Raw genomic sequence first — 21081 nt, forward strand, 5'->3', positions numbered from 1 at the left:
AACAACAATGAATTACGAGGCCAGACTTCAAGGCCTGGAACAGAAGGAGCAAGACGTGGAACTGAAACTGGACGATTTGGAAAACCGGGTATGAAGAACTAACATTCGCATCATGGGCCTAATTGAGAAACAAAGTGAAACACCAGCTGGGCTGCAAAGCAGGGTGAATGCACCAGTGACATCTTTTTGACAATGAAACACCCCCTAACCTGGAATTTGACAGAGTCCACAGAGCAGGAGGGACCCCAAAAGGCCTGAGGTCAGTCCTCATAAAGTGTCACTATTACAAGCAAAGACAAGACATTCTTCAGAGAGCAAGGGAGAAGGAGCCCATAGTGTTCGAGGGGCACAATGTGAAGCTCTTCAGGATCTCTATGCAGTACATTGAACATGAGAAGGGGTTGCTGCCCCCTAACAGCATGGTTACAGGAACGAGAGGTACGTTATCGATGGGGACACACCCTCTCTTTGAACTTAGAGTATGATGGAGAAAGCTACCCCTAGGAGAGGCTGAGCTCCCGGAAAATGGAAATTTAAACGACTCAACACGCCCTGTGACTCAACACGCTATCACTCTGGTTCTCCTCTTTTTGTAAACCAGGGGGAAAGCAACAATTGGAGAGCAGTTGCCTTAAAGTGAAGGTTGATCCCGCCTCTAATGGGAGCTTAGAAGAATCCTTAAGTGACTTTGGAAAATATTGCTATAGTGTTTTCAGTAAGTTTCGAGAGAATGTAAGTTTAGGTTTGCAGTTTCATTGCAAAATGTTTTTTGCCGTAAAAATGTTGGTATTTTAGTAACTTAATTAGATGTTTGAAGTTTAGTTTATTTGTAAAGTGCAAACCAGGCCCAGGGGCAACCGGGCGCATACTCTTGAAGACAGGTTACAATAATCAGTAAATACATAATAAATGTACACAAATATGCACAATATACAGAGAAAACAGCATTGGCAGATTATAATGCAAGTACAATGAGAGGTGTATATACACATAAACTATATTACACATGGAGGGCAGGACTGAGTGAGGAGCCTCCTAAATCGTGAGAGAACAGCCAAGATTTGGCGTTGTTCTTGAAGGTTTGGAACGATGGTTCAGTTCTGATGGGAGTAGGCAGAGTGTTCCAAAGTTTGGAAGCTAGGACAGGGAAACTCACACCACCCGCTTTTTGTAGTTTGAATCTAGGCAGGGTGAGGTTGTGAGTTTGGGCTGATCTGGTGGGTCGAGAGGAGGTGTGGAGTGGAAAGCGAGAGGAGAGGTAGGGTAGGGCATTGTTATTCAGGCATTTGTGGGTCAAGGCTAGAGTTTTCAGGGCAATTCTTTGTTTTACCGGGAGCCATCATAGGTCAGATGCCTGGAGAGGGGCCCCTGAAGCATGGCCCTTCTTTTTTCCTAGAGGGCATCTCTATTGTTGGAAAATGTCGAGCTTGGCATCTTCCAGGGGAAGGGACGGAGGTGGGTAGAAAATCACAAGTCCACATCTTTGCTATCTCTCAATCAGTCTTTTACACTATTAGTCCAGCCATACCTTATACACATACTGACCATGAACCCCCAAACACCCCCCAACTGGGCAACGCAGCACCAACAAATATCTCAGCAAGGCGCCGCCTGAGGGCATAACGTTAGGCTCCTTGAATGTCAAGGGCCTCAATTCGCCACATAAACGTTCAATGTTAGCGCGCCAATTTAAACTCTCAAAATTGGATATCCTGTTTGTCCAGGAAACAAAATATTTACAAGGGGAGGAACACAGAATATTGGGTAAAGACATTGGGGACAAGATATCGGCCTCGGGCATTGTGAAAAAGGTCGGGGTCGGCATCTTGTACAGGAAATAGTTAGGCCTCCAGATAAAGCATGTTTACAGACAAAGCCAAGGTAGATTTGTAGCCTTTAAGGGAACGTTAATATCAAGTATAACCACACTATGTGCTACATACGACCCTAACCAGAACCAATCTCAGTTTATCAAGTACTTGTTAGACTTGCTGCAGAGTTGGTGGGAGGGACTGTTTGTGTGCAGGGGGCGGATTTCACTGTGGTGGCAGACCCTGACTGGGATTCGATGAGACAAGACGTCCACCCCAAAAACCGCCTTCAAGGGGAGAGATTCCTAAGCCAACTCCAGGAACATCACCTGATAGATTCATGGCGCACAGTGCATCTGAGGAACAGAGCTTTCACGTTTATTTCACCCCTGCATCACACACATTCACAAACTGATTACTTGCTAGTAGGGGTGGAGAGTGAGCACTGGTTGAACAATGCAACTATAGAAATAGTGGCATGGTCAGACCAAGACCTCTGCAAGCTGGACTTCGAACTGGGCCTTCCTTATTGCACAGAACGGAGATGGGTATGCAACAACTACCTCTGCAGAGACCCAATATTTAAAGAAACACTCACAGAAGCTATAAGACTATTTTACTACAAACGATACAGGTGATTTATCATTAAGCACAGTCTGGGAAGTGGATAAAACTACAATAAGGGGGATCCTAATATCAGTGGGGACACGTAGGAAAAGAATTAACTTCAAAAGAGAGGAAGAGCTAAAAACAGATTACGCAGCGTGTAAACACACTCCCCCCAACAGTAGCTGACGTAATCCTGGACCAGATCAAAGTAAATTGAGGAACTGAACAATATATGGCAGGGAAAGGCCTTAACACAATTGAGATATTTAAAAAAAACATTTTATGAGAAGGGTAATGAGGCCCGTACCATGCTGGCCAATCTCCTACGTAAACAGAGAGCAGATGGAGCGATACACAAAATTAAGGATGAGCAGGGAACGGTGCTGACCGACCCCTGAGAGATTACGGACCGTTTCTCAAGATTTTACACTCTATTATAGACTGCTGAGAGAAATGGGTCAGACTCCGATACTGAAAGGTATCCAACCTGCCTCGGCCTACAATAGCACAAGACCACTCGGAGGTTCTAAACGGCCCAATATTGACTGAAGAGGTTCAGGGTGCCATTTCCCACCTCCAAAACAAGCTCCGCACCGGGTCATGACGAATACACGCCAGCCTTCTACAAAGCAAATCGCAATGTTTTGGCTCCCTTCCTAACCAAACTTTTCAACTCAATATTGGAGACAGGTCAAGCCCCACCATCTTTCTCTGTATCGAGAATAGTAGTTCTCCCCAAAGAAGGGAAGGATGCCTCAGAATGTGCATCGTATCGTCCAATTTCACTAATAAATATGAACGCGAAACTCTGCCAGCATATTGGCTTCTCGCCTGACCCAGATTCTCCCCCAACAGATGCACACGGACCAGGTTGGCTACATAAAAGGCAGTAGGGGACAGATAACATACGTAAAACCTTGTCTCATGGCCATCCCTGATGTGAAGGAAGACTGCCCCATCCTAATGTCAATAGATGCTGAAAAGGCATTTGACTGCGTCAAATGGCCTTTTCTAAATGCAGTTATGAAATGGGCGGGCCTGGGCAAGGTGTGGGCTAGGGGTGCATGAGCTCTGTATCGTAACGCATCAGCTAGAGTTCTAGTCAATGGCATTCCCTCGAGCTCGTTTGAGCTAACCCGGGGTACGAGACAATGCTGCCCACTCTTGCCTCTATTGTATGCCCTAGTTATAGAGCCATTTGCACAGAGTAAGATTTAGCTCCCAAATACAGAGTATATTGAGGGGGTACAGGAATATAAATGGGCAATGTTCGCAGATGACATTCTGACATACCTCACCTGCCCCCTAGACTCTATCCCTGCTCTTTTCAAAACCATGGAGGAGTATGGAGCACTTTCAGGATTTCGAGCCAACTTAAAGAAAATAATTGCAATGCCCCTCCAGCCCCACCGTTAGCATCCCGTCTCAACTCATAACAGAATGGGGTTTCCAACTGCAAACAAAAGCCATTTGATATCTAGGGGTAGAGATTACGTCGACCCTCACTGATTTGTTCGATGCTAACTATGTGCCCCTGTGGAACACTCTTAAAGCTGACCTGAACAGGTGGACCAAGCTATCTCTCTCTTGGGCTGCAAGGTTCACTTCAAATAAAATGAATGTTCTCCCAAGATTTCTATTTTTCTTCCAGTCTCTCCTGGTGGTGGTCCCAGAAGCTTTTTTAGTGGAAGTCAAACGCACATCATTATTGGCCTTCCTATGGGCGAACTTGAATCCTGAAATACCATATAAAACTCTGATCCTACCCAAAGATAAGGGGAGCATGGGATACCCAGACCTTGCCAAATATTAGAGCTTCCCAACTTTTGATTCTCTCCAATAACCTGTGGGTCAACTCGGGGAAGCAATGGGCTCCTTAGAAAACACACTATTTGCACCTGTCACCCCAGGGGACTGGTTATGGGTCCCATTCGCTGCTATGCCCTGCCGAATCCGGGAGCACCCTGTCCTAGCTGTACTATGGTCGTTATGGCGTCCCACCCACTCTGACAGGAGTCACCACATGCCCCTCCCCCCTTAGCTGTGTATGCTCTCCCCCTATACCAAATCACTTAAGCAAGGTACCCTGCTTCCAGCATTTGTATGAAGGAGGTCTTGTTAGGGCCGGACAAATGTTGAGAAAAGGATCTTTAGCTAAAGAAGAGTTAGAAGAAGCATTGCAAGGTATAACGATGGCCCCTTTCCTCTACCTGCAACTAGTGAGCGTTCTGCCCCACCCATGTTGTGGCGATTCCTTACACCGCTCTCGCAACATTTGAACAGGTACTAGCCATAAAACGAGGTTGAAGGGGGTTGATTGCTGAATTATATAATGCACTTCTCCCTAGGGTGCCACACTCCCCACATCAGAAACTAAATGGGACACAGAACTAGAACTAGGTTCAGAGTGCCATTTCCCACCTCAAAACAGGCTCCGCACCGGGTGGTGACGGATACACGCCAGCCTTCTACAAAGCAAATAGCAATGTTTTGGCTCCCTTCCTAACCAAACATTTCAACTCAATATTGGAGACAGGTCAAGCCCCACCATCTTTCTCTGTATCGAGAATAGAAGTTCTCCCCAAAGAAGGTATAACAGTTTTCTTTCTTGTGTTTTGATTATTATGATGTTAACAGTACCTATGTTTCATTTGTTCTGTTGAAAACTCAATAAAACCAAATTTAAAAAATATTTTTCCAAAAAAGTCAATTAATATCAGTAGATTGTGGAGGGCGTCTCAAACATTCAAAGTGGAAGTGTTGAAAGAAGAACTGTGAATAGTGGTCTTTTTCGAGTAATACTACGCTACCTGGTGATGAGTGGGTGAGGGAAGCGGGCGGGGAAGAGGGAAAAAAACTGGGGAAAAAATTAAAAAATGTGGGGATACGGCTCCAAAACAACCTGTATGTATTTTGCATAATGACTATCTCTGTGAAGTTAACATGTGTTTTATGTTATGACAACTGCTGTAAAACCAATAAAAACTATTTAAAAAAAAAATAAACCAAAGTTTTCCTGATAGTACTTGAGTGATAATTCTTCACCCCTGGGTCCCCCTCTTCTGGGCTCAGACCCTCGTCAAATATTTGCCTTCCTTCAATCGGCTTTACTACTGCCCTTTTCAGTGGATGATGGCTTTTCACCCTTGGATCCCCCTCTTCTGGGCTCAGATCCCTCTAGAAAGTTTGCCTCCCTTCGTCGGGTTCACTATGGCTTTTGTCAATTCAATTTCATGGCACTTAAGAATTTTAATGTCTTTTTATACAGTTCACTGTGGACATCCATCTGCCAGGTTCACTCATGTCAACACACTGTTTATTGTGACTTTAGGCTTTGCCCCCTGTTCATCGGCATCCCACCATCTGATTCGCTCTTACCAACTTTGCCAATCACACAATTACATTAACAGTTTTTACGATGTAGGATTCACTTTGCTTCACAATCATCTGCCAATCAAACACTTTTGACTGTACAGAGTATTTTACTTGACCCCTATATGACCACTTTGACCCCTTTCTAGGGCCTTTCCCAAGGCCTTCTGGTGACGGTAGTTTCAACAATAGGGTAATTGCCCAGAGTTTCTCGAGTGAACACCCATGTGGTGCCTGACTCTTCTGTAGCTGGCTTTCCCCTCTCGTAATAACATTTCTTTTTACTTTCTTCAGTATGCAGTTTGCTACTTTTGTTCAACACAGTTCGGTTTGTTTTCAGCTCTACCCTCGACTCACTGGCTGTGATGAACCACTTGGCATTTCTTGTCCCTCGAGTTAAGGCCGATACCACAGTGGCAAGCCTCTCTCCCTGGGTTGGTTATCCACGCAGGAGGGCCTGTGTACCTTTGACATCTGCTGCAACACACGCTGGCTATTGTTCGCGGTCTTAAGGTTACTTCCGTGGAAGCTTCACGGCCCTGGCTCGGAAAGGGCAAGGTCGCTTCCCTCCTTGTCACCCTCTGGATTCGTGCCGTCTTTTTCCTCCTCTTGAACTGCTATGTTGAGGTAACTCTCTCGTTGTGCTGTCTGCCTTGCTCGTATTGTGCTCTCGTGCTCCACCTTTTATCCCTGTGGCGAAGACAGATTGTCGTTGGGTGTGTGTGATTCTGATTAATTGCCTGACCCTTGTGTCGGGACATGTCAGGTCAACGGCTCTAGGGTTAGACCGTGGTTTTCCATGGTATCAAAGTGTTCGTGTCAGAACAGGGGGACTGTGGTGTCTGAGGAATTACATTCTTCATCCTAGGAGGTTGGTGAATTCAGAAGGGTTTGTGAAACAAACTGGAATTAACGGGATGATTATTATGAAATGAACCGGAGGGGGCGGTGTTGTGGGAATGTTTTTTTTTCTGAGCATATTGGGAGTGTGGGAAATAATAATCGGACGAGAATGGCTGGGAGTATTGGGGTAGAACACAGGAAAATGGGGATTCTGGGAGATGTTGTTTCAGAATGCAACAGGATTTGGGATCCTAGGGGGGTTTGTTATATACCGAGGGGTTGTTGGATTTGAGCAAGAGAGATGTGATGAGAGGAAGGGTGGCAGATGTGTGGTACAGCCTACAAAAGCCTTCTGGACTCCGTCCACCTCAACTTCTTCTTTGGTTTAATACTGCGTTTCACCAGGGGTATCTCCCCAAGCACAACGCCTGGCTCTCCTACTCGGGTGATCCTCCCTCGTCCACCCCCAGGGTTGGGATCTGAGAGTGCCAGCCCTTCCCAACTGAATAAGGGATTCTCGAGGTTTACTTGGGAGAATACCCTTGGGTTTCTCACACCTCTCCTTGCGAGTACATGCCCTCATGGTATATTGGCTCCCCCGATAATGTGTATGATGTGGTGCACGTGACCAGAGTCATAGGACCCCAATCTGCCTTTTCCACAGGCTACCACCTTTGCGGTTCACTATGTTGGTGGGCTTCTGTCCTGGGAGCCATCTTGTCTGCGTGTGCTGCCATTTTGTCCGTGCCTTCTGCACGTGCCACTGTGGACGACGTGGGCCTGGGCTCGGCCTACATGCCTGGACGCATCGGCGTTGCCCCACCCTGCACCTCAGGCGTGGGCCTGGTAGGCACTTGAACCACAGCCATGAGGCCAGAAGTGCTCGTCTGTGCTGCGTGTAGCCACCCCCTCAGGCGTGTGCCCCGTAGCAGAGCTAAGCCCCTCAGGATGTGTCCCGATAACAGAGCATGTAGGCCCCTCAGTTGTGGAACCGGTAGGGCCTAGACCCCTTAGCCATTAAGCCGTTAGCTACAAGGTACTCAGTGTCATTGCTGTCGGTGCAAGGGTTTGACTGACTCATTCTGTCAGTAGGCTTCCCTGGGAAGAAGTTGCCCCTGCGGGGTGTTTTTTAGAAGAGTATGCTTACCTTCTTGGTCTTCCTGCATACTCATTCCTGAATGCTCTCCGGCGGAGTTCTGGAGAACTCCTCTCTCCACCGCGCCAGCTTGTTTCTGAGGGTTCTGGGTTTGAGAGTGTTGCACATTGAGCAGCCTTCCCATCCGTGGTCTTCCCCGAGGCAACAGACAAAGTGCATGCGGATCCGATGTGGGAAAGGAACCGTTGCATGAAGAGCACCTGCTGAAGCCAGCTGCGTTCGACATGTGCCGGGGATGGGCTAGGGCACTGGTGGACGGTGTTCCCAAATACCTGAAAATTGGGAAACAAAAGATTAGGGAAAGCGCATGGAATTTACGAGGCTTGAGGCCTCACCCCAGGTGCGCTAGTGAAAGCGGTCCATTTACATCGATGTGGAAAAGATAACTGATGTGTGGCGGTGGGGTTAGGGGAGCTCCCAGGGCTGCCTCCGGCGCGCTTATATATTTAAAGGGGAAGTGTCATTTTTCTGATGAAAAAAGGTTCCCGTCCCGAGCGAAAGGGGATAGTGTTGGGCGTAATCCTGGGCAGTGCCATTGGGGACCACTACACAAAATGAAGACTACAAGTGGTAATACAATTTCACCCATGGTACAAGCCTGTACTACACAGAAAGAGTGGTAGCATTGGCTGAGCAGCCAGACTTCTCTCAAGAGCAAATGAGCAGTAGTAGAGATGCACAAAGGACTAAAATTACTGTGACTCAAGCAAACACTGACTCAAGGTTTCTGGTTAAAAAAAATATAAGTACATTTATTTTTAAACCATCTGTTCACAAAACACTTCACTTCTATTAAAATACAACCACACTTCAAATACACTACACACAACCAATTGCCCTTGTGTAGATAAATTCAAGTTAAGTACAATGGGATTTGACAGACCGGTGTTGTGAAACAGACGTTACCGCGAGTACATATGCAGTCAATTTTTGACAGTAATGACAGTTCTGTCTTACTAATGATAAGTGTACCCGCGGGAAGAAATGTAACCGTAGTCAAACACACTTAGCACCTGAATTCACACAAGAAAATTGGGGATAAAAATCATAGGCAATACTTTCGTCAAGGCAGATAGAATCAGAGGACACCTTCTACCCAGTAGATAAGTCAGTAGGCCTGCGCCAGTGTCAAGTGTAACAGGGGTCCTGTTGCCAAGGATCACACGGTTAGTATAGTTCACGATTCGAGATTGCCAGGAGTACTTGGATATCACCACGAAAGGGAGGAAGAAGGGTTCACCCCAATTCTTCGAAGTTGGACACAGTACCTTACACCTTGAAGAAAGCTGATGCCACGGCAGTTGTTCCTGGTAGTTCCTGCAGACTCACGGTTCCTGGAGCTTCAGTCGTGGAGACGAGGACTACATCTGGAGCGATCTGCACTAACCAGGGATGAAGCCAGCAGCGAAACAGTGAATAAAAGGTGTGCTCCTTTAAAACAGGAGATGTTCTTCAGATGGCTATCCGGACCACTACAACGGTGTGCAGCGATTTTGACCACGAAGAGGATCCTCTGGCTGTGGAAGATGAGCTGGTTGATCCCACCAGGCTCAAGGGAAGAAGACTCTGGACCGGATCTTCGCTTGTCGTTGAAGGGTAGATAGCTTAGGATTGCAGCAGGGCTTCACCGGGACTCTGTAGTTGCAGCAGCTGTCTTCTTCTCCGCTTCTCTTTTGGTCTTTGCAGTTCCAGTGGCGACTGACTTCCAGCCCAAGAGTCCTGCCTTTTATGCCAAAATCCCCCATTCACACAGCCTGGCTGTCAATCACTCAGCAGGGGGGTTGTCCGGCCCGGACAACCACCTCAGCCAATCGACACAGAGCTCGACTTGGGTCTCCAAGGAGACCCTGTGCAGGGGGTGCCTAAACCCCTCCCTCACATTCAGCCCACCTAGACACCCAGACGAGAAAGGAGGACTTCTGGACAGAGGCCCGCCAAAGGTCGGCGAACAAGGAAGGCAAACCTGGTTTGGCGCGAAAAGTAAAACACAAGAAGGACTTTAACAAAAAGAAATGGCGACTAAACCCGACCGGAGCCAAAATCAAGTATTTGGTCACGCGGGTTTATGTTCGAGGCTAATATAATAGCCTAAAACAGTACCACGTTTATATTGTATAATCGCGGTAGAAAAATTAGGGTAGATACCACTGCCACCAGCCAAGTCTTGACGTTAAGAGAGCAAAACAAAGCTCAGAGAGGTACAGACAAAAAGGGGTAGGAATTAATCATTTCCAATACTCCATGTAAGATGGGGTGTACTGGGTCTGTAGATTAGAGTGACTATATAAAGCTAATGGCAACTTTACCTGTTTCTGGGGGGACAGTAGTCAGCCCCAGAAAAATGGAGTCAGTGGGAAGTCTCAAAGACAACCCTGTGTCACTGCACTGAAGGTGCTGTGTAACGCATACAAAAGGTGGGGCTCATAGAGTGGTGTGGCTCCAGAGCCCAAGATCACACAAAGTAGAAATAAACATGGCAAAACACATGTAAGAGTGGGGAAAAAGGCTCATACTCTTATTAAACCCCAGAAATCCAGCAAAGCTGCTGAGAGACTCACTAGGTGAGGGGAAATTAGCCATACATGAGAAATCTCCCTAACAGACGTGACGTAGGAGTACTGGTGGTTACATCAGTTGCATGAGATATCGGACGCAATGTTAGACGATGAATGAGATTTTAATGACTGCGAAGTGAAGCTTTTGCAGACATTTATTTAGTCTGAGTGAAGTCACAAAGACACCACAGTCTGCATGCGCCACAGGGCCAGGGGGGGGACTGCAGAGACAGGTTTGCCAAAAGCTGACCGCAACCATTAACATAAGAAGCGGGGCTCAGTGGATATGAGTGGCCACTGAGGGGGTCGGTGAGAATGAGGTTAATGGTAATAAGACAGCAGGTTGTTTTTATGTGCCAAGCGGAACAGCAGTGGCAGTAATATTTTAGATATAATGCAGGTTGAGGTCAGGTGGTGGGTAGTAGCCGGGTGTGCCCACCCATTGCCCGGACAGGCCCAGAGAGGGGTTCAGTAGGTCAGCCATGGAGGTGGGGGACATCTGGCTTCGCCTTCCGGCCAGCAGCCTCTAGGGGGAAAAAGGGCTCACCAGCCACTCAGATAGCATGGACCAATCAGGTGGGCAGGGTGAGTCTCCCTGCAGATTGGGACATGCAGTGGTGCCGTCATGGTATGGAGCTCTTGCTCCAACACACTAGTGGCAGGCAATTTATTTATTGGATATTTATAAGGCACTTGTACAACAAGACAGTGTATCAAAGCACCACAAGGCAAAAGGGAAGGGAAGAAGAGAGCAAATATACATTGAAAAATTGACACTGAATAAAAAGAAACAAACCGCGGTCCTACTAGGCCTTGTGACATTCAGAGTGTGTAAGTGCAGTGAAGAGAAAGAAAAAGGGGTGGTGGGGTGAGGGTAAGTGCTATTAGGGTCCCTTGGGGAGTGAGGGTGGGGGGGGGTCCCAGAGGTGCCTGTTGGAAGGCAACAGTAAAGTCCATAGGCAGAGGTGTTCCAGGCGGAGGGGGGTTTGGAGGGGGCAGGTCTACCACACAAGTTAAGTTCAGGGTGAAGGCAGACCACCCTACAGGCTGGTTTGGGCCCAGGGGGCAGTGCAGTGGGGATGCTGGTGGCAATTAGGCAGAGGGGCCAGGATCCTATTGGATGTTTAGGGGCTCAGGCCACCAATCTCAGGGACCGAGGGTTGGGGGAGGGGGGACAGGGAAGAGGGAAAGAGGAGGAGAAGAGAAAGATCTTAAGTTGTTTGCGGAACTTGAGGTTGTCCGGTTCCAGACAGAGGGAGAGGGGGAGACTGTTGCATAGGAGGGAGTCAGCTGAGGAGAGGGGTCTGCCCCAGCTCTCTGCTTGGAGAAGCGTTTGACCAGCAGAGAGTTGGAGCGCGAAGATCGAAGGGATCTGGAAGGAGAGTATTAGCAAGAAGAAGCTGCAGGTAGTGCTGTCCCAGGCTCCAGACAGCCTTGTGGATGACGTAAAGTATCTTGAATTTGATCCTTGCAGCAACTGGATGTCGGTGGAGAGATTTTAGGGCTGGAGAGAGATGGTCTCTGGGCTTGAGGCCAAAGATAAATCTTGCAGCCCTATAATGGATTATTTGGAATGGGCAGAGTGAAGAAAGAGGCAGGTTGAGAAAGAGGCTGTTACAGTAATCCAACGTGAAGAGGACCAGAGCTCTTGAGCTTCTGGGGGAAGGTGAGGAAAGGGAGAATTCCTCTAAGGAGGTAAAGTTGGAATTGGGCCTTTTTGGCAAGGTTGAAGATGTGAGGGATGAAGGAGAGGGAGGAGTCAAAGATGACCCCAAGGTTTCTGGCTTCAGCAGGAGGAGAGCAAGGAGAGTCCATAGAGGGTGGCCAGAATACAGGAGGAAAACTGGGAACAGGTGTCCCGCAAGGAATAATACGGGCATTAAGACACAGATCATTGGAGGCTCATCAAGACTGAATAACAGACAGGAAGTCCAGGGTGATAGAGGAGGTGGAAGAAGATGGGAGCTTGAAGAGTTCTCATCTGCGTAAAACTGGAAATGAGGAGAGCTGGCAGAGATCAGGTGTGCAAGAGATGCAAGGTAGATGTTTAAAAGCCAAGGTGAGCCATTGGAAACACATGCAGAGAGAGTGGTGGTGGAGGAGAAGGAGCTCAGGTGCACCTGGCAGGGCGATCAGTGAGGAAGGAGGTCAATCGATTCAGTACCCAGTCTGAGATAACGAGTGTATCATGAAGCCCCTTTGTGAGAATAGTGGTTTACCATGTCAAAGGTGGAGGAGAGGTCAAGGAGAATGAGAACAGCAGGACAGTTAGTTAAGATTTGCGAGCAGTTGTTCACAGGTAATCAGGAGAGCAGTTTCTGTGCCTCTGGATGCTTGGAATGCAGATTGATGGTTGTGTAAACAACCAGCAAGCTCAGTCTTTTGGGACTGTTGGGGGAAGACCAACTTCTCCAGGAGTTTCCCAAGGAAGGGTATAGTGGAGATAGGACGTTAGTTGGCCGAACAACTTTGAAATGATTTTTTGCTCCTGAAGAAGAGAGGTCTCTCTCGAAACGCGTAGAGCTCATTTTTCTAATTCATTTTGAGATTATGAATTCACCTTTGTGTTTCATGTGAATGAACACAAATTTACATGTACAAAATGAGGTCATATTTGAATTGTGCAACACATTGTGTATTTTGAGGATTTTCTAATGTATATGACTGAAATATACATGTTTTTCTGAATAAATTACTTGAATATGAAGAATACGATCTATATAATTTAGACACTTCATCTATAAATTGATCTTTTGCTTGAACTTATTCATATTACTTGGTTATTAGACAGAAAATATTTTGCTAAATCCTGACTGAAAGTTATCTTTCAGTATATATAGGTGTGCATGGGACGGGAGTGTCCATGAATTATGGACATATTGTTTGGTTCATACTTCCCATCTAGTACCACAGTTAAATTATTAAGTGGTAAAAAGGGGGAGCCGGTAGAGATCAGATGAGGTCCAAAGATGTGGAGAAGGGACAGAGAAGAGGCTATCGGTGATAGTCTGTCTGGAAGTAGCACTGACGTGGGTGTCGGCAATATGTAGGCCAGGATTAGAGGCGAAGAGATACATTTTTTTAACTGTTTTCTTACAGACTTGATGAGAGAAGAGGGATAGGTGATAGAGTAACAGAATAGATGGGGGAGATAGAGTGCCATTGAGGTGAAAGAAAGGGGGACATATGAAGAGGCTGCAAAGTGCACAAGCGTACTCACCAAGCTTCCTAGCAGCAGAGGGACGCAGGAGGATGCACAGATGTAAAGCACACCTAAACTGGAATTTCTAGCAAGGCATTCAGAAACAGGACAGCCTTCAAGAAGAGGCACAGCAAGAGATCATTTCAATTGGTGTTGAAATTGGAATTTACAGTTAGGCTAGTGGGAGAGAGGAGCGACGAGGCAGCCAAGCACAGTGGTAGAGGGTCCATAGGTGGTGTGAAGGCCAGACCAATGTGATCCTGGTTGCTTACCAGTGCAGATTAGATTTAGGCTAGCAGGGTCAAGAGTATCTAGATGCCAATTTCATATACACAGGAGAAATGGAGTGCCACGTCGAGGGGTATGCCTGGATGGTGATCTCGAAGGCAGCCAGGGATACCAGGAGGGGAAGTTTGCAGGGAGAAGTGGATTGCTAAGCAAGTCCTCAGTCGCAGGGCCATACATTCAATTCCGCAGGCACAGTAGGGGTGAGCAGTAGGCTTACCATGTCGGTGATGGTGCCAGGTATCTGGATGATGGTAACATGAGGTTGCAGCCACCGGCTTTGATGCGTGCCCACTCCAGCACTGGACAGTGAGGCACCTGGCCCTTAGATGAGGCCCTTTGAGGGGGCCATCGATTGCCTTCCGACTCCGTCGCTCTGTCTGGAAACAAAGGAGCAGCCAATCTGGGTGGTCTCCAGTGAGGATCAGAACAACTGATCATTCAATGCCTCGCATGGTGGCCATGTTGCTGAAGTGTCCCTCTCCGGGTCCTGCACAGAGAATGAACTGCGTGGTGAGGTGCATTGGAAATCGAGGAGCACCAAGTGGCAGAAAGAAAGGCTCTCCCAGAGGGAGAAAGCCTTTACACATGCGGCCCTTGAGGGAGCCAGATATCGCCTGCCGACTCTGTCGCCGGTCCGGAAACAAAGAAGGGAGCAGCCAATCGGGGGGGCAAGCAGTGGGGCCATGATGGCAGTAGCTAGCCAGCACTGCTCTACTTGTGCCTCGATGTTAAGAGTTATTGTCATATCAGTTACGCAAATGCAGTTTATGAGCTCAATTATGTCAGCTGTAATACACAAACCATGTTTTGGGGCAGTTAACTGTTTGCATAAACACGTTATTGTCACTGCTACATATAAAGATGTATTTGTTTATTTGGTTGCCATCCTGATGGTCAGTGGAAGAACATGTTGTGAGGTTGCCTGAGTAACATAGAATTACTAAGGTTCCAAAACACAATATTTATAAGGCGGATGTTTGTGCAATATTCAATTGCAATTGTTCAAACAGTATTTTTAACATTGACATTCATGCAATCAAGAAGAAATAAGATGATACATACCATGGCAAGGTTATGGGTGGGGGGGAGAGGAAGGCATACAGAGAAGTAGGTTAAATCATAAGTTGCAATTGGAGTAAAAATGCCATAAGTGGCATTTATAGATTGGCATAATCTAAAAGTCTGTGATGTAATTAGGTTTGTGCGTGTGCCTTGGGTGGTAGTCAGGCATTCACAGAGGTGAAAGCTGGAACGGAGAAAGCACTAGAGTTCCCTAAATCAGTGTAGTGTTCCAAATGCATTTGAGGTGTTCTAATACCATGGTGATCGATACTGGTGATAGTTGCAGTTGGTATCAGCATGATTGATTCTATAACATTAGATTATGACGTAACTTGGTAAGTGATGATGATCTATATAGAAAAAACGAGGATAGGACTTATCAATGAGGTTACATGGCAATGTCCTATAGATCATAAAATGAAATGAAAGTGTAGGGTGTAAGATAACCTGAGGCAGCTTGAAAGGCGTGTGCCACAATGGTACATGTTAGAGACCATGCTAAGAGCTTACCATATGGTTTGTGGCAATGGTCCCGATTGAGTTGGTATGAAAATGAACAATATTAATCCTTAAAAGGAAGCTGAAAAATGAACAAAGTGCCCAAGTTACTGTGGAGTGGAAATAAAGTTAGGGTAAGCTTACCTCTGGAAATACAAGGTACAGGACAGATGTGAGGTATCTCTCCACGGTGGAAATTCACAATTATATATTCCCCTGCAAGGGCAGGTAGATATTAGATGTCCAAATAAGGATTTATGGCATAGTGCTATGCATTATCTTCAAAATGCTTTATAGGCTTGCTTTGTAAAGTGCGTTTGGGATACTTTGTTTCCTTAACGTTTTCTGTAGTCGCATTTTAATTACATTTACAATGTGCCTCAGATATGCCAGCGGAGGCGGCTATTACAGTTTTATTTTATTTTTTATTTTATATATTTTAATGTTATTTATTGTGCAATTCTATTCCAACACATTTAAATACCTAAAACTACTTTCAAAAAGTCTAAAATCCAAAATAAATCTGACATTTAATTGGTATATAAAATCCTAATCCAGAGGTCGTCCTCTGAGGCACTTTTTTTCCTTCCGAAAAGTAACTCCATGACGAACAAGATATACATAGATGTTTTAAGAACTCATCATCCTTAAAGAAATATCAACATAATCTCATGCCCCTTGGAACATTCCTCCTAATCCCCACTTCCATGGTCGGGAACAAGTTTAACTTCAGCCTCAAAATGTTGAAACGTAAATCTCTTGAGGGGTGTTTCCTTGGATATGGAGCCAACAAAATCTGAAGATGGCTGCCAGAGGCGGGGCTTAGGTAGAGGGCAGTCATTGGCTGTGGTCAGTATGACGCAGAGATCAGTGATTGGTTACTACTACGAAAAACAGATCAGAAACGAAACTGATACTGGTTTTTTCTTTACCGAGGATTCCCAGCCTGACGACGGGGAATATTCATGAGCATGTGAATCCATGCCAGACCCCATGCTGGAGAATTGAAACGATAAGATGGAATGTGTGACCTAGACTGGATCCATACATGTCTATAAACTTCAGTTTGACCTTGTTGGGATTACTACACAACTCTCCAGTTAAAGACTCAATTTTTACAAGAAGCTCTGTACAAAATTGAACTTGATTATTAAGGACCCCACAAGTCCCTTTACCTATCATTCAAGAACACAAAGAGGCAGGTGAAGGAGAAACTGTGTTGTATGTTTGTAAAGCCCCCCCCAATCAATTAACTTCTGTAGTGGGAGTTGGTTCAGTTCATACAGAATACCCACCAATGGGACTGACTTAGAAAGGCGCAACACCTTCCTCCACATTATTGCCTCCAACTTTTCCCAAGGAACACCTACATCATAGCTCTGTGCCCCAAAAATCAACTTGGGGAGGATCTGTTTGTCTGTACAATTTTTTGTTAAAAATCTACCAAATTTGTGCGAAATTGAGTCAATTGACTTGCCGCCGCCACCATTTTTACTTTTATGTCTCTAGCAAGCCCTGACTTCCCCCTAGTTAAAGTGCCCAGATGTTTTAAGTAATTTACAACCTCAAAGTCTTGACCATTCAATGTCCATTTACAATTTTTTCCATTTGGTCCTTTCTCTTTTACCAAGATTCTAGATTTAATGATGTTAATAGTGAGATCGAGATTACCAAGGAAGACACTAATACAATTAAATCTCTGTGAACGCCTATAGGGGTCATTTCGTAAATGACCATGTCATCAGCATAGTTTTTATTTTATTGTGCATTTGCAAGGCACTCGTACAACAAGTAAATTGTCTTTCAAAGTGCCCACAGGGCAACAGGGAGTGAACATGAGAGTAAAATCAGATATAACACTGTGAGATGGAGACAGACCTACTAGGCCTTGTGAGCATTCAGAATGTGCAAGTGCAGGGAGACGGGAGGTGTGGAGGTGGGTGGGCGGTGGGTAAGTGCTAGGTGTATCGAGTGGGAAGTGTTAGGGAGTGAGCAGCTGTAAGTGACTAGGTGGAGTGGACCGCACAAATTTGAGAGACCAGAGGTTTTTGACTTATATTTTTGTCTTGGACCTGTTTGCAACAGCCCTCTTCAGAACACTGCCCACAATATAGTATTAAATGTGCCAACGGTCCCTTGTTTTCCACTATTCATCCAGCTAATGACCCTATGAGCATGTCTCTAACCAATTAAATTTTGACATACTAACAAAGACTTCTGTATTAAAAAAATAATCATTTTATTTTCATATAAAAAATATATGCAGCAGCTTCAATTCAATTGTATACAAAATCCATGTTTCATTACATTTAAGAACAATCCATTTTTTTCTTTTTTTTCCAATTGTTTTTTAGATTGACATACGACAATGATTAGCCCTCTAGGCTGGCAGTCATTTCCTATGATACATCTCTTAAAGGCAATTCATTATAGATCTACTGTGTTATTGTTTTTTTTTTTTAAATATTTATTTTAAACAAACAGGATAAAATGATACAAAACTTAATCAGTCACGACACATGGTACAAAAGCAATTCAGTTGGTTGCTCTTCCCTCCCCTTGGTCTTAATGTTCCTCTACCTGTCCCAGCTGCGAATTATCGTCCTGTAAGGTTCTCCTGGCTAATTGGGGCTTGTATGTCAGGGCTGGATAATTCTGATCAAAGTCCAGGATCGGGCCCCAGATGTTCTCGAAGCGATGTAGGCGGCCTGCCCCAGCAGCCGTCACCTTCTCCGCGATTAAGATGTCCCAAATTTGAATCCACCAAAAAGGCATTAGTGGTCCTTCTGCGGTTTTCCAAGTGCGAGCTATTACATTTCTGCCTGCCAGTAGACATTGGGACAGTAGTTTGGCCATAGGGCCAGATCTAGGGTAGATCCCGGGGACCGGGGCTCCCAGGAGGATGGGCTCGGGCTCCAGGGGAAGTCGTATCTGAGTGATGTCTGCGATTGTTGCTAGGCATTGTTTCCAAAAGGTCTGGGCCCTCGGGCAGGACCACCACATATGAAAGAAAGACCCTACTTGGCCGCATTGCCTCCAACAGTTCGGGTTAAGTGTGGGGTTCATATGGTGTAGTCTCAGGGGAGGATAATACCAGCGAAGAAGGATTTTGTATGCGCCCTCTCTGTTCGTAATGCAAGATGAAGAAGTGTGCGCCCGCGACCAAATGTCAACCCATAGCTGGTCCTCGATTGGGTGGCCTAGGTCCGCCTCCCATTGGGCCATGTATCGGGTTTTAGAGGTTAGGAAGTCATTTTGGAGGCGTTTGTATAGAGTGGAGATTCTCCCCCTGGTTGGGAGGTCATTTAGGGTCAGTTCAATAGCCGTGGGAGGGCGGGTGGCGGCTTGGCGGGTCTGTGGATGGGAGCACCAGTGGCGCAGCTGAATGTACGTAAATCTATCCTGTTCGTGAAGTTGAAAGAGTTCTTTACAACGCCCAAAGGTGCAGGGTTGTCCCCCTTCGAATAGTTGCCCCAGGGTCTCCAGGCCTCCCGCAATCCAGGCTCTGAAGTTCCGGGTGGACCAGCCAGGGGAGAAAGCTGGGTTCAGGAACACCGGGGAGAAAGGGCTGAGTCCCACTGGGGTTTTCTTTTTGTTTCAGCGCTTTATCCCAGACAGCAATAGTGTGTTTGGTGGTCCTCAGGAGGTTCTGCCACAGTCGGCGCTCGGAGGGATTGATGTGCGGGAGAAAACGTAGCGGGAGCGGTAGTTGCGCCTGTTCGAGGTCCACCCATCTCGGGCGGTTGGTAAGTATCTGCCATGATCGGATGCAGGCGAGTTGGGCCGCCATCTGATATTTTTGTAGATCTGGAACTCCGAGGCCACCCAGTCTAGCATTGCCCAGCATCGTGGACCTAGGGATTCTGGGCTTCCTCCCTTTCCAGATAAACCGTGACATTTCCTTTTGTAGATTCTGAAGAGCAGGTGCCGGAATTGGTACTGGAAGCGAAGCGCAGGCATATAGGAGCCTTGGTAGCAAGTTCATTTTACAGGCCGTGATGCGGCCCATCAGTGAAATCTCTTGTACCGCCCACCGCTTTAAGTCTGCCTCGAGGTCCGTGAACAGTGGGAGAAAGTTTGCTCGATAGACTTCCCCAGGGTCAGCTGGGATCTGGACACCCAAATAACTGATGCTCTTAGTCGTCCATTGTATCGGACATAGTGGGGCCAGAGCCTCCCGGCTCTCTCGGGACAGGCCCACCCCCATGGCAGCTGACTTCCGGAAGTTGATAGCAAAGCCTGTGACCTTTCCATAGCTCTCTATCTCAGCTAGGGCCTGAGGGAGGGAAGTACGAGGTTCCGTGATGGTTAGTAGGACGTCATCTGCGTAGAGGGCCAGTTTGTGGTGTGTTGTATTCGATTGGAAGCCCTTAATCGCCGGGTTTCACCTGATCCGTTGGGCGAATGGTTCCATAATTAGTGCGAAAAGCAGTGGCGATAACGGACAGCCCTGTCTGGTTCCACAGGTCAAGTCGATAGGGGGGGAGAGGATGCCATTGACTCTGAGAAGGGTCTTGGGCGCTGTATAGTTAGCCAATGTCATGGCGCAGAACTCTGGACCAAAGCCAAAGGCCTCGAGGGTAAGCCTCATGAAGTTCCAGTCCACCTTGTCAAAGGCCTTAACTGCATCCAGGGCCAGAAGCACCAGCTCTCGGGAGTCTCGGGAGGCAAGTTCCACCAGGTTCAGAGCTCTACGAATGTTATCAGCGGTAGAGCGGTGTGTGATGAAGCCACTCTGGTCGGCGTCGATTATCTCTGGCAAAATCCGGGACAGGCGGGTTGCTAAAATTTTGGAGTATATGTTGGCATCTATATTGAGCAAAGCAATCGGTCTGTAGGACGCAGGATTCTTCGGGTCACCGCCAGGTTTGGGCAGCAAAACTGTGATTGATTCTTGCATCGACGGGGTTATAGTGCCTGTGTTCCTGAATGAATTAAACAGCTGTACCAGAGGTGGCAGGAGTTGGGGTTTGAAGACTTTATAAAACTTCGTCGTATAGCCGTCTGGGCCTGGGGCTCGGGATTTAAGGGATTTTATCGCCTCATCAACTTCCTCATTGGTGATTGGGGCTTCCAACGAGTCCCGAGCTGCGTTTTCCAGTCGGGGGAGCGCCGCCCTTTGCAAGTATTCCCTCTGTTCTTTGACGTCTTGGGCCGGGGCGGTCATTACCTGGGTCAGGTGGGTCGATGCGATTTGAAGCTTGTCGTGATCCGAGTATTGAGTCTTGCCCTGCTGATCCCGAAGGCCCACAATTGTGTTATTCCTTCTTGTCTTGGCAAGTTTAGCCACCAGTAGCTTGTTTGCTTTGTTGTTTTTGGCATAGTAGAACTGTTTAGCCTTTGTCAGTTGATGGGCGGTATGTTCAGCGCAGTGTGCTTCAATTTTCTTTTTTGCTATTCGAGAGCTCGCTGCGTTTTAGGGGTCCAGCCCTTCTCCTTATGGATCCTCTCCGCCCTCTCAAGTTCCTCTTCAAGACCCTGACGAATCTGTCGTTTATGCCTATGATAGGCTACCCCTTTGGCAATCGGTTCTCCCCGCACCACTGCCTTCATTGCATCCCAGTTGTTGGCTAAGGAGGTATCTCCGCTAGAGTTTTCTTTAAAGATGTTGTTGATCGTGGTTGCGATTGCGTCTGAGTGGCATCTCATTAAGGATGGGATCATATAGAGTCCATCTACGCCTCT

At 46.8% G+C, this 21081-nt stretch overlaps 1 protein-coding gene across 1 annotated transcript in view; it reads left to right on the forward strand.

Annotated features, from left to right (window-relative positions):
• The window catches only part of PATL2 (PAT1 homolog 2), a 1529270-nt gene that overhangs the window by 1266618 nt on the left and 241571 nt on the right, over positions 1–21081 (forward strand). The gene's annotated exons all lie outside the window — the stretch shown is intronic.

Source organism: Ambystoma mexicanum, chromosome 7p (assembly GCF_040938575.1).
Source record: "Ambystoma mexicanum isolate Mex_15411 chromosome 7p, UKY_AmexF1_1, whole genome shotgun sequence".
NCBI classification, from domain to species: domain Eukaryota; kingdom Metazoa; phylum Chordata; class Amphibia; order Caudata; family Ambystomatidae; genus Ambystoma; species Ambystoma mexicanum.